The sequence below is a fragment of the Mustela erminea genome, chromosome 3 (genome assembly GCF_009829155.1).
Source record: "Mustela erminea isolate mMusErm1 chromosome 3, mMusErm1.Pri, whole genome shotgun sequence".
In the NCBI taxonomy this organism is placed as follows: domain Eukaryota; kingdom Metazoa; phylum Chordata; class Mammalia; order Carnivora; family Mustelidae; genus Mustela; species Mustela erminea.
In genome coordinates this window covers 131,072,651-131,085,255 of record NC_045616.1, presented here as the reverse complement: position 1 = coordinate 131,085,255, position 12,605 = coordinate 131,072,651, and positions in this window count along the sequence as shown.

Here is a 12,605-nt window from a genome sequence, read left to right as displayed (position 1 = left end):
ATGTATGTTATGGTTTTGGGTGCAACTGTACATGGGATTGACTCCTTAATTTCTCTTTCTTCTGTCTTGTTATTCGTGTAGAGAAATGCATCTGATTTCTGTGCATTGACTTTATATCCTGACACTTTACTGAATTCCTGTACAAGTTCTAGCAGTTTTGGAGTGGAGCCTTTTGGGTTTTGCACATATAGTATCATATCATCTGCAAAGAGTGATAGTTTGACTTCTTCTTTGCCGATTTGGATGCCTTTAATTTCTTTTTGTTGTCTGATTGCTGAGGCTAGGACTTCTAGCTCTATGTTGAATAGCAGTGGTGATAACGGACATCTTTGCCGTGTTCCTGACCTCAGCGGAAAAGCTTCAGTTTTTCTCCATTGAGAATGATATTTGCGGTGGGTTTTTCATAGATGGCTTTGATAATATTGAGGTATGTGCCCTCTATCCCTACACTTAGAAGAGCTTTGATCAGGAAGGGATGCTGTACTTTGTCAAATGCTTTTTCAGCATCTATTGAGAGTATCATATGGTTCTTATTCTTTCTTTTATTAATGTGTTGTATCACATTGATTGATTTGCGGATGTTGAACCAACCTTGAGCCCTGGAATAAATCCCACTTGGTCATGGTGCATAATCCTTTTAATGTACTGTTGAATCCTATTGGCCAGTATTTTGGTAAGAATTTTCACATCTGTGTTCATCAAGGATATTGGTCTGTAGTTCTCTTTTCTGATGGGATCCTTGTCTGGTTTGAGGATCAAGGTGATGCTGGCCTCATAAAATGAGTTTGGAAGTCTTCCTTCCATTTCTATTTTTTGGAACAGTTTCAGGAGAATAGGAATTAGTTCTTCTTTTAAATGTTTTGTAGAATTCCCCTTGGAAGGCGTCTGGCACTGGGCTTTTGTTTGTTTGGAGATTTTTGATGACTGTTTCAATCTCCTTATTGGTTATGGGTCTGTTCAGGTTTTCTATATCTTCCTGGTTCAGTTGTGGTAGTTTATATGTCTCTAGGAATGCATCCATTTCTTCCAGATTGTCGAATTTGTTGGTGTAGAGTTGCTCATAGTATGTTTTTATAATTGTCTGTATTACTTTAGTGTTAGTTGTGATCTCTCCTCTTTCATTCATGATTTTATTTATTTTGGTTCTTTCTCTTTTTTTTTTTTTTTTTTTTTTTTTTGATAAGTCTGGCCAGATCTTTATTGTTTCTCTTCTCCTGCTGGGTTTAGACTTTCTTTCTTGTTCTTTCTCCAGCTCCTTTAGGTGTAGGGTTAGGTTATGTATTTGAGACCTTTCTTGTTCCTTAAGAAAGGCTTGTATTACTACATACTTTCCTTTCGGACTGCCTTTGCTGTGTCCCACGGATTTTGAACTGTTGTGTTTTCATTATCATTTGTTTCCATGTCTTGAAATAAGCTGCTGTGGCTGATTTCAAAGAGATTACTGCCTATGTTCTCCTCTAGGATTCTGATGGATTCCTGTCTCACATTGAGGTCTTTTATCCATTTTGAGTTTATCTTTGTGTATGGTGTAAGAATGGTTGAGTTTCATTCTTCTACATATAGCTGCCCAGTTTTCCCAGCACCATCTATTGAAGAGACTGTCTTTTTTCCACTGTATATTTTTTCCTGTTTTGTCGAAGATTATTTGACCATAGAGTTGAGGGTCCATATCTGGGCTCTCTACTCTGTTCCACTGGTCTATGTGTCTGTTTTTATGCCAGTACCATGCTGTCTTGGTGATCACAGCTTTGTAGTAAAGCTTGAAATCAGGTAACGTGATGCCCCCCGTTTTATTTTTGTTTTTCAACATTTCCTTAGCGATTTGGGGTCTCTTCTGATTCCATACAAATTTCAGGATTATTTGCTCCAGCTCTTTGAAGAATACCGGTTTCCATGAATTTTTTCAATTCTTCTTTAATTTCCTGGTTGACCCATTCATTTTTTAGAAGGATGCTGTTTAGTCTCCATGTATTTGTGTTCTTTCCAAATTTCCTCTTGTGATTGAGTTCTAGCTTTAGAGCACTGTGGTCTGAAAATATGCAGGGAATGATCCCAATCTTTTGATACCGGTTGAGACCTCATTTATGACCCAGGATGTGATCTATTCTGGAGAATGTTCCATGTGCACTAGAGAAGAATGTGTATTCTGTTGCTGTGGGATGAAATGTTCTGAATATATCTGTGATGTCCATCTGGTCCAGTGTGTCATTTAAGGCCTTTATTTCCTTGTTGATCTTTTGCTTAGACAATCTGTCCATTTCAGTGAGAGGGAGTGTTAAAGTCCCCTACTATTATTGTATTATTGTTGATGTAGTTCTTTGATTTTGTTATTAATTGGTTTATACAGTTGGCTGCTCCCACGTTAGGGGCATAGATATTCAAAATTGTTAGATCTTCTTGTTGGGAAGACCCTTTGAGTATGATATATTGTCCTTCCTCATTTCTTATTATACTCTTTGGCTTAAAGTCTAATTGATCTGATATAAGGATTGCCACCCCAGCTTTTTTCTGATGTCCATTAGCATGGTACATTGTTTTCCACCCCTCACTTTAAATCTGGAGGTGTCTTCCGGGCTAAAATGAGTTTCTTGTAGGCAACATATTGATGGGTTTTGTTTTTTTATCCATTCTGATACCCTGTGTCTTTTGATTGGGGCATTTAGCCCATTTTAACATTCAGGTAACTATTGAGAGATATGAATTTAGTGCCATTGTATTGCCTGTAAGGTGACTGTTACTGTATATTGTCTCTGTTCCTTTCTGATCTACTACTACTTGTAGGCTCTCTCTTTGCTTAGAGGACCCCTTTCAATATTTCCTGTAGAGCTGGTTTGGTGTTTGCAAATCCTTTCAGTTTTTGTTTGTCCTGGAAGCTTTTAATCTCTCCTTCTATTTTCGATGATAGCCTAGCTGGATATAGTATTCTTGGCTGCATGTTTTTCTCATTTAGTGCTCTGAATATATCATGCCAGTTCTTTCTGGCCTGCCAGGTCTCTGTGGATAAGTCTGCTGCCAATCTAATATTTTTACCATTGTATGTTACAGACTTCTTTTCCCGGGCTGCTTTCAGGATTTTCTCTTTGGTGCTAAGACTTGTTAATTTTACTATTAGGTAAATTTAGTAAATTTTACTATTTATTTATTTAGTAAATTTTACTATTGGGGTGTGGACCTATTTTTAATTCATTTTGAGGGGCATTCTTTGCATCTCCTGGATTTTGATATTTGTTCCCTTTGCCATATTAGGGAAATTCTCTCCAATAATTCTCTCCAATATACCTTCTGCTCCCCTCTCTCTTTCTTCTTCTTCTGGAATCCCAATTATTCTAATGTTGTTTTGTCTTATTGTGTCACTCATCTCTCGAATTCTCTCCTCGTGGTCCAGTATTTGTTTGTCTCTCTTCTGCTCAGCTTCTTTATTCTCTGTCATTTGGTCTTCTATGTCACTAATTCTTCTGCCTAATTTATCCTAGCAGTAAGAGCTTCCATTTTTTATTGCACCTCATTAATAACTTTTTTTATTTCATCTTGGTTAGATTTTAGTTCCTTTATTTCTCCAGAAAGGTCTTTTATCTCTCCAGAGAGGGTGTCTCTAATATCTTCTATGCCTTTTTCAAGCCCGGCTAGAACCTTGAGAATCGTCATTCTGAACTCTAGATCTGATATATTACCAATGTCTGTATTGATTAGTCCCTAGCCTTTGGTACTGCCTCTTGGTTTTGTTTTTGTTATTGTTTTTTTGTGGTGAGTTTTTCTGTCTTATCATTTTGTCCAGATAAGAATATATGAAGGATCAAATAAAATACTGAAAGGGTGGCAAAGGCCCCAAGAAAATGTGTTTTAACCGAATCAGAAGAGACACCAAGTTGTGGGGGGGAAGAAAGGGGATAAAAAGAAGTTCAGAAAAAAAGAAAAAATTTTAAAAAAAGAAAACAAATTAAAAATATAACAAAGAAAATATGTATATATCTATATATTAAACTGGTGACTAGAATAGGGTCACCCACTTAATTTTGGGAGTATTTTGGTCTTTAGAAGAAACTACCTCCCAAAATTTTAAAGAATGAAAAACATATGTAAGGGTAAACACAATGAAGGGATGGAATATTCCTATAAAGATGAAAAAAAATTTTTTTAATTTCTAAAAAAGGAGTTGATAAAGTAAGTTGGTTGGGAGAATAAAGAAAAGGAAAGTGGAGAGAATTTGCTCAGGCTACAGAACTAGGCTGGAGCTAGATTTAGGGTATATTTTGGTCTATTAGAAAAAGTTGTACCCCAAAATTTTTAGAAGAAAAAACCCTATGTCTATACAAAAAATAAAGTTAGATACAATGAAGGATAAAATATGACTATAATAATGAAGGTTCAAAAAAGATTTTTTTTATGAAAGGTATTGTTAAGATAAACTAGTTAAAAAATGTTAAAAGAGGAAAGGGTAAAAGTTTTAAAAAATTAGCAGAAGAAAAAAATTAATTAACTGCAAGACTAAATAATCATGGGGAGAAAGCCATGAATTCTATGCTTTGCTTTCTCTTCCTCAGGAATTCCACTGTTCTCCTTGGTAAGTGAACTTGGTCTTGGCTGGATTTCTTGTTGATCTTCTGGGGGAGGGGCCTGTTGTAGTGATTCTCAAGTGTCTTTGCCCAAGGCAGAATTGCACTGCCCTTCCCAGGGGCCAGGCTAAGTAATCCACTCAGGTTTGCTCTCAGGAGCTTTTGTCCCTTGAATGCTTTCCGTAGAGTTCTGGAAAACGGGAATGAAAGTGGCTGGCCTCCCAATCTCCAGCCTGGAGGAGCCAAGAGCTCGGGTCCCCACTCCTCAGTGTGCCCTCAAAGAAAAGCACTCAATCACTCCCATCTCCCTGGCCTCCGGCCACGCTCCAAGCTCACCCAGCCTGTGCCCGGTTCAAGTAACCCCAAGCTGAGAGCTCACCCTTCATCTCTGTCTCTGTAGCCAGCTTTCCCGCTCTAATACCGGCAAGCTCTGTGACACTTACACACCTCCGATTGTTCTGTGACCCCACAGGACCTCGGCCACACTGACCCCGTGTGGGCTTCCCCCTGGTTTAGCCTCTGGAGCGATGTCCCTCAGTGGAGCAGACTTTTTAAAGTCCTGATTTTGTGCTCCATTGCTCTGCCGCTTGCCAGGAGCCGGCCCCTCCCCACCGTGGTCTATCTTCCCGTCGCTTTGGAGTCACTTCTCTGTCTGTCATACCTTTTAGAAAGTGGTCGATTTTCTGTTTCTAGATTTGTTGCTCTTCTTCTCTTTGATCTCCTATTGGATTTGTAAGTGTTCGAAATGGTTTGATAAGCTCTCTAGCTGATCTACTGCTACCTGATGTCGTCTCAATCTGCTACTTCTCTTCTATCTTGACTCCTCCTGCATTTTATTTCTTTAACAAAAATTCTTAATATGGGAAAATGTCAACATTTAAATAATCTGCTTGTCATATATGCATATATTAAAATTAACTTTTAAAAATAATATTTTTGCTTTTTTTTTCCTTCTTGAAATATTTTGTCATAGAAGAAGAGGAAAAGTTTACCAATCCTTTAGGAATACTCATAAAGTCATTAGTAAACTAAAGCATATTGTAACATTCACATTTCCAGCTGTCTCATTGGGTGATTTCCATCTTACAGAAGACAACTGAGACCAAGAGATATCTCAGTTACCAAACAAAAACTCCAAAACTATATGTTCAAACTCATAATAATTTTTCCCAGAAGAAATTCTCAGATCTTTAATTTAAGCCTATTATATGTAATTTTATGAGATTGGCTTAAAGTAGTTAGAAGTACAATATTATTAGGAAAAAGAAAGAGAAGAAATAAAGATACATAAAAAGCAGACATGAAATTTGTATGTTAAATGGTTGCTATTAAATATACCTATAAGTAAATCCATAAAACCCAAAACTTATAGTTTATTAGGCCCTAAGAGTACCATACCAAATGGCACAATGTTATGTCCTGGTAATGATTACGAATATCTAATAACACTTGTCATTATAGCCTATAAACTCTAAGACTCTAGAAACATAAGCAATACATTTTAGAAAAATGCCCACCCAAAAAGTTATCTTTTTTGTTTTCATTTTGAAAAATAATGCGCTTCACTTCTTTTGTCCACATTGTAATAACAGCCTTAACTCAAACATGTGATTATAAGAATGGGAATTGAGACAATGTAAGATTACAAGTTTTGTAAGAATATGAAACAAATATTTCCTTTAAATGCAACTTACTACTTTTATAATATACAGCTTCCCTGAGTGTGTGATTCTGAGTAGAGTATCTAAAGGGGAGAGGGTAAGATCTCTTCTTAGACAACAAATAATAATTCTAAAATTCTTTACATACAGGAAGAATACTGCAGCTTTTTAACTTCTGTTTATTATACATGATATCAATAATACTCAAAACAAGGATTAAACATTAATAATATGCGATGAAAATTAATTTTTTAAATTTATTTCTAGCCTCAAATTCTAGTTCTCTTAGTTTAACTGAAGTCACATTTGATTTAAAACAAAGTGTAATGAAGAAAAATAGAATCCCTGATGGTAATTTACAAGGGATGGAAAGAAGATTATAATGATAACTTCAGTGAAGTTTTATAAATTATATTTGGTAGACTTTATTTTTTAAGACTTTGTTATTTAGAGCAGTTTTAAGTTTATACAAAATTGAAAGGAAGGTATGGAAATTTCCCATACACTCTTATTCCTACATCCGCATAACTTCCTATTGTCAGTATCCCCAAACAGAGGAATACAGTACATTTGCTATAATTGATGAACCTGGATTTATACATTATAATTACCCAAGGTCCTTGATTTACCTTAGGGTTCTCAGTGTTGCACAGTCTATGGGTCTGGATGAATGTATAATAACATATATCCATCATTATACAGTTGACTCCTGGACAACTCAGGGATCGAGTGCAAATCCCTTGAGAAAGTACACATATAATTTCTGAATAACTTAATTACTAGTAGCCTACTGTTAAATAGAAGAAGCTTTATTGATAAAGTAAAGTCAGTTAAACATATTTTATGTTATAGGTACTATAACCTATATTCTTACAATAAAATAAGCTAAAGAAAATATTAAGAAAATCATAAGGAGGAGAAAATACATTTACAGTACTATACTGTAAAAAATCTGCATATAGGTGAACCCATTCAAACCTGTGTTGTTCAAGTCTCAAGTGTAGTACCATATAGAGTATTTTCACCACCTTAAAAATCCTTTGTGTTGCATTTATATATTCCTCCTCTCCTCCAGCTGCAGTAACCACTGATATTTCTGCCTTTTCCAGAATATCATAGGGTTGGAATTCTATAGACTATAGCATTTTCAGATTGACTTTTTTCACTTAGTCATACTATTTAAGTTTCCTCTGTGTCTTTTCATGGCTTAATAGCTCAATTCTTTTTTGGCACCAAATAACCCATGATCTGTATGTACCACAGTTTATTTATCTATTCACCTACTGAAGGACATCTTGGTTGCTTCTAACTTTTGACATTCACAAGTAAAGCTACTATAAACGTCCATGTGAAGGATTTTGTATGGGCATAAGTTTTCAAGTCCTTTGGGCAAATGCTAAGGAATATTATTGCTAGGTTGAATGGTAGAGTGTGTTTAGTTTTTAAGAAACCACCAAACTCTCTCTCGAAGTGAGATACCATTTTGCATTTCCATCAACAATGAATGAAAGCTACTGCTCCACATCCTCACCAGCATTTGGCCTTATCAGTGTTCCAGACTTTGACCATTCTAATAAGTGTGTAGTAGTATCCCATTGTTGTCTTAATTTGCATTAATTCCCTGATGACATATGAGACAGGGCATATTTTCATATGCCTATTTGTCATCTGTATGTCTGCTTTGGTGAGGTGTCTCTCAAGGTCTTTGGGCCATTTTCAATTGGCTTGCTTATTGAGTTTAAAAGTTCTTTAAGTATTTTGGATAACAGTTCTTTATTAAATGTGTCCTTTGAAAACATTTTATCCCAGTCTGTGGCTTATGATCTCATTTTGTTGACATTGTCTTTCACAGAACAAAAGCTTTAATTTTAGTCAAGTCCAACTTATCAATTATTTCTGTCATGGGTCTAGTCCTTAGTTTTGTATCTAAAAAGCCATCACCATACTCAAAGTCATCTACATAGACTTCTCCTTATGGAATCTTCTAGGAGTTTTATAGTTATAGCTCTTACTTTTAGATCTATGATCCATTTTGAATTAATATTTGTGAGGAGTATAAGGTATATATCTAGATTCTTTTTTTTTTCATATTTGATGTCCAGTTCTGCCAGCACCATTTGTTGAATACTACTTTTGCCTCATTTCTTTGGCATTGCTCCTTTGCCCAAGATCAGTTGACTAATGTTTATGAACCTGTGTCTGGGCCTCTATTCATTCCATTCATTGCTTTGTCTATTCTTTATGTAATACCATACTGTCTTGTTTACTATAACTTCATAGCAAATCTTTTTTTTAAATATTTATTTATTTATTTGACAGATAGAGATCACAAGTGGGTGAGGCAGGGGGTGCAAGCAGGCTCCCTGCTGAGCAGAAAGCCTGGTGTGGGGCTTGATCCCAGGACCCTGAAACCATGACCTGAGCCAAAAGCAGGGCTTAACCCACTGAGCAGCCCAGGCACCCCATAGCAAATCTTAAAGTTGGGTAGTGTCAGTCTTCCAGTTTTGTTCTTCACTTTCAAAATTATGTTGGCTATTTTGGGTCTTTTGACTCTCCACATAAACATTAAAGTCAGTTTTTCAATATCCATGATAAAACATGTTGTAATTTTTAATTGAGATTTCATTGAATCCATAGATCAAGTTAGAAAAAATTAACATCTTGACAAGATTGAGTATTCCTATCTATAAACATGGAATATTCCTCTATTTATTTAGGTCTTCTTTGATTTCATTCATTGAAGTTTTGTGATTTTCCTCAGAGAATTTTTATATATTTTGCTAGAGTAACACCTAAATTGTTCATTTTTGGCAGTGCTAATATAAATGGTATTGTGTTCTTAAGTCAAATTCCACTTGTTCTTTGCTGGTATATTAAGAAAGGGGGAGGCGAGGAAAGATGTCAGAGGAGTAGGGGACCCTATTTCAACCAGTCCTTTGAATTGAGCTGCATATCTACCTGACCATTTTGAATTCCCATGAAATCAGCCTGAGATGTAAGAAGATATATCTGGAGCTCTACAAACAGAGTATCTCCAGAGGTTGGTCTTGAGGTATGAAACAGGGGAGCCATGATTCTGTAGGCAGATATTGGAAGATAAACAGAAGGGGGGAAGGAGACTCTAAAATCTTGTACTGGAGTGCAAAAGCCTCCCTTGCTGGATATCAGGCACAGACTCACAGACTGATAGTGGCAGGGAAAGGAAATTAGAGCAGCCCCCAAGACTGAAACCTGGAGCTATAGGGGCGCATATGCAAACTGTCAGAAGCTTGTGGTTTTAGAAGCACCAAGAGCAGAGATGTGCCAGGCCCTGAGAACAAGGGCTAGGAGTGCTATTCTGGGTCACACAATCCAGGATGCTACAGTTTTAAGCAGCACAGACAGAAATAGAGACATTATGGCCTGGAGAGCTCAGTGAAGAGCAGACTGCAATCTCTCTGTTCTGAGAAAGAGGTTTGGATATAGTCACTTTTGCTCTGACTCTCAAAAGAGATGTGGAAAGCTACCAGGCAAAGCCACTAGAGAACAAAAGCACCAAAAAATCTGTTTTCACTGAGCCCATCCCCCCCCCCAAGGGGGCAAGGCAACTCTGCCCAAACAGGGTTGCCTGAGTAATAGTGCAGCAGGCCCCTCTCTCAGAAGACAGGCTGGAAGAGCAAGAGGCTGACAACCCTAAGGTTCCTACAAAACATATGCATCTTACTTTGGTTGTGGTCAATAATTTGGACTCTGTATATTCTCTCAACCACCTCTCAACAGAATAACTAAGTGGAGGAATCCCCAAAAAAGGAAAGAACAAGAGAATGTGGCCTCTGCCACAGCACTAATGGATATGGATATAAATGAGACATCAGAAATAGAATTCAGAGTAACAATTATCAAGACAATATCTAGGCTTGAGGAAATATTAATGACAATATAGAATCTCTAAGGACAGAAATGAGATCTAATCAGGCCAAAATTAAAAATGCTATGAATGAAAGGCAGTCTAAACTGGATACTCTGACTGCCAGGGTAAATGAGGCAGAAGAACAAATTAGTGAGCTAGAGGATAAGATGATAGAAAAGAAGGAAACTGAGGCAGCATGGGAAAAAACAAATTAAAACCCAAGGAATAAAACTGAGAAAGGTTAGTGACTTGATGAAATGTTCCAGTATCAGAATTATTGGGATTCATAAGGGGGTGGAGAGAGAGAGGTCTAGAAGATATATTTCAGCAAATTATAGCTGAGAACTTCCCTAATCTGGGGAAGGAAACCAGCATTCATGTCCAAGAAGCAGAGAGGACCCCTCTGAAGATCAATGAGAACAGACCAACATCATGACATATAATAGTACAATTTGCAAATCTTAGGTCCAAAGAAATAATCTTGAAAGTGAGAAGGAGGAAGAGATATCTTACATACGGAGGGGGGAACATCAGAATAACATCAGACCTGTCCACAGAGACCTGGAAAACCATAAAGGGCTGGCAAGACATATTCAGGGTACTAAATGTGAAGAACATATAGGCAAGGATACTTTATCTAACAAGGCTGTCATTCAGAATGGAAGGAGAGACAGGAGCTTCCAAGACCAGCAGAAACTGAAAGAATATGTGACCACCAAGCTGGTACTACAAGAAATATCATATGTTTCTTTTATATTTATATAAAAGAATATATTTATATTTATATTTATATTATATATAATTATATACATAAATATTATATTTACATACTTATATTTCTATAGAATACTTTTTTTAATTTTTTGAAACAATTAATTTATTTATTTGACAGAGAGATCACAAGTAGGCAGAGAGGCAGGCAGACAGAGAAGGGGAAGCAGGGCTCGATCCTGGGAAACCAAGATCATGACCTGAGCCGAAGGCAAAGGCTGGCAAGACATATTCAGGGTACTAAATGTGAAGAACATATAGGCAAGGATACTTTATCTAACAAGGCTGTCATTCAGAATGGAAGGAGAGACAGGAGCTTCCAAGACCAGCAGAAACTGAAAGAATATGTGACCACCAAGCTGGTACTACAAGAAATATCATATGTTTCTTTTATATTTATATAAAAGAATATATTTATATTTATATTATATATAATTATATACATAAATATTATATTTACATACTTATATTTCTATAGAATACTTTTTTTAATTTATTTGACAGAGAGATCACAAGTAGGCAGAGAGGCAGGCAGACAGAGAAGGGGAAGCAGGGCTCGATCCTGGGAAACCAAGATCATGACCTGAGCCGAAGGCAAAGGCTCAACCCACTGATCCACACAGGTGCCTCTCTATAGAATATGTTATATTCTATAAAAGGAGAAAGACCCCCAAGAATGATATAGATCAGAAATTTACAGACAATCTATAGAAACAAGTACTTCACAGGAAATATGATAACAATAAAGTCATATCTTTCAATAATCACTCTCAACATGAATGGCCTAAATGCTCCCATGAAACAGCACAGGATTGCAGATTGGATAAAAAGACATGACCCATCCATATGTTATCTATAAGAGACTCATTTTGAACATAAAGATACATCCAGACTGAAAGTGAAGGATGGAGAACAATTTTTCATGCCAAAGGACCTCAAAAGAATACTGGAGTAGCAATTCTTTTATCAGACAAATTAGGTTTTAAGCTAAAGACTGTAGTTAGAGATACAGAAGGACACTACATCATGCTAAAAGAATCTATTCAACAAGAGGATCTAACAATTGTAAATATCTATGACCCCAACATGGGAGCAGCCAACTATGTATGCCAACTGTTAACCAAAATAAAGAGACATATTGATAATAATATGCTAATGGTAGGAGACTTCAACACTCCACTCTCAGCAATAGACAGATCATCTAAGCAGAAAATCAACAAAGAAAGCTTTGAATGACACACTGGACCAGATGGATCTCCTAGATATATACAGAACACTCCACCTTAAAACAACAGAATACTCATTCTTCTCAAATACACATGGAACTTTCTCCAGAATAAACCACATACTGGGCCACAAACCAGGTCTTAACTGATACCAAAAGATTGAGATTATTCCTTGCATATTCTCTAACCATAATGCCTTGAAACTGGAACTCAATCACAAGAAAAAAATTGGAAGATATTCAAACACTTGGAAGCTAAAGACCATCCTGATTAAGAATGTTTTGATCAACCAGGAAATTCAAGAAGAACTTAAACAATTCATGGAAACCAATGAGAATGAAAACACATCTGTCCAAAACCTATGGAATTGCAAAGATGGTCCTAAGAGGGAAATATATAGCCATCCAAGCCTCCCTAAAAAAAAAAAAAAAAAAAAAAAAAGAAAAATCCTGAATACACAAATTAACTTTACACCTTAAAGAACTCGAGAAAGAACAACAAATAG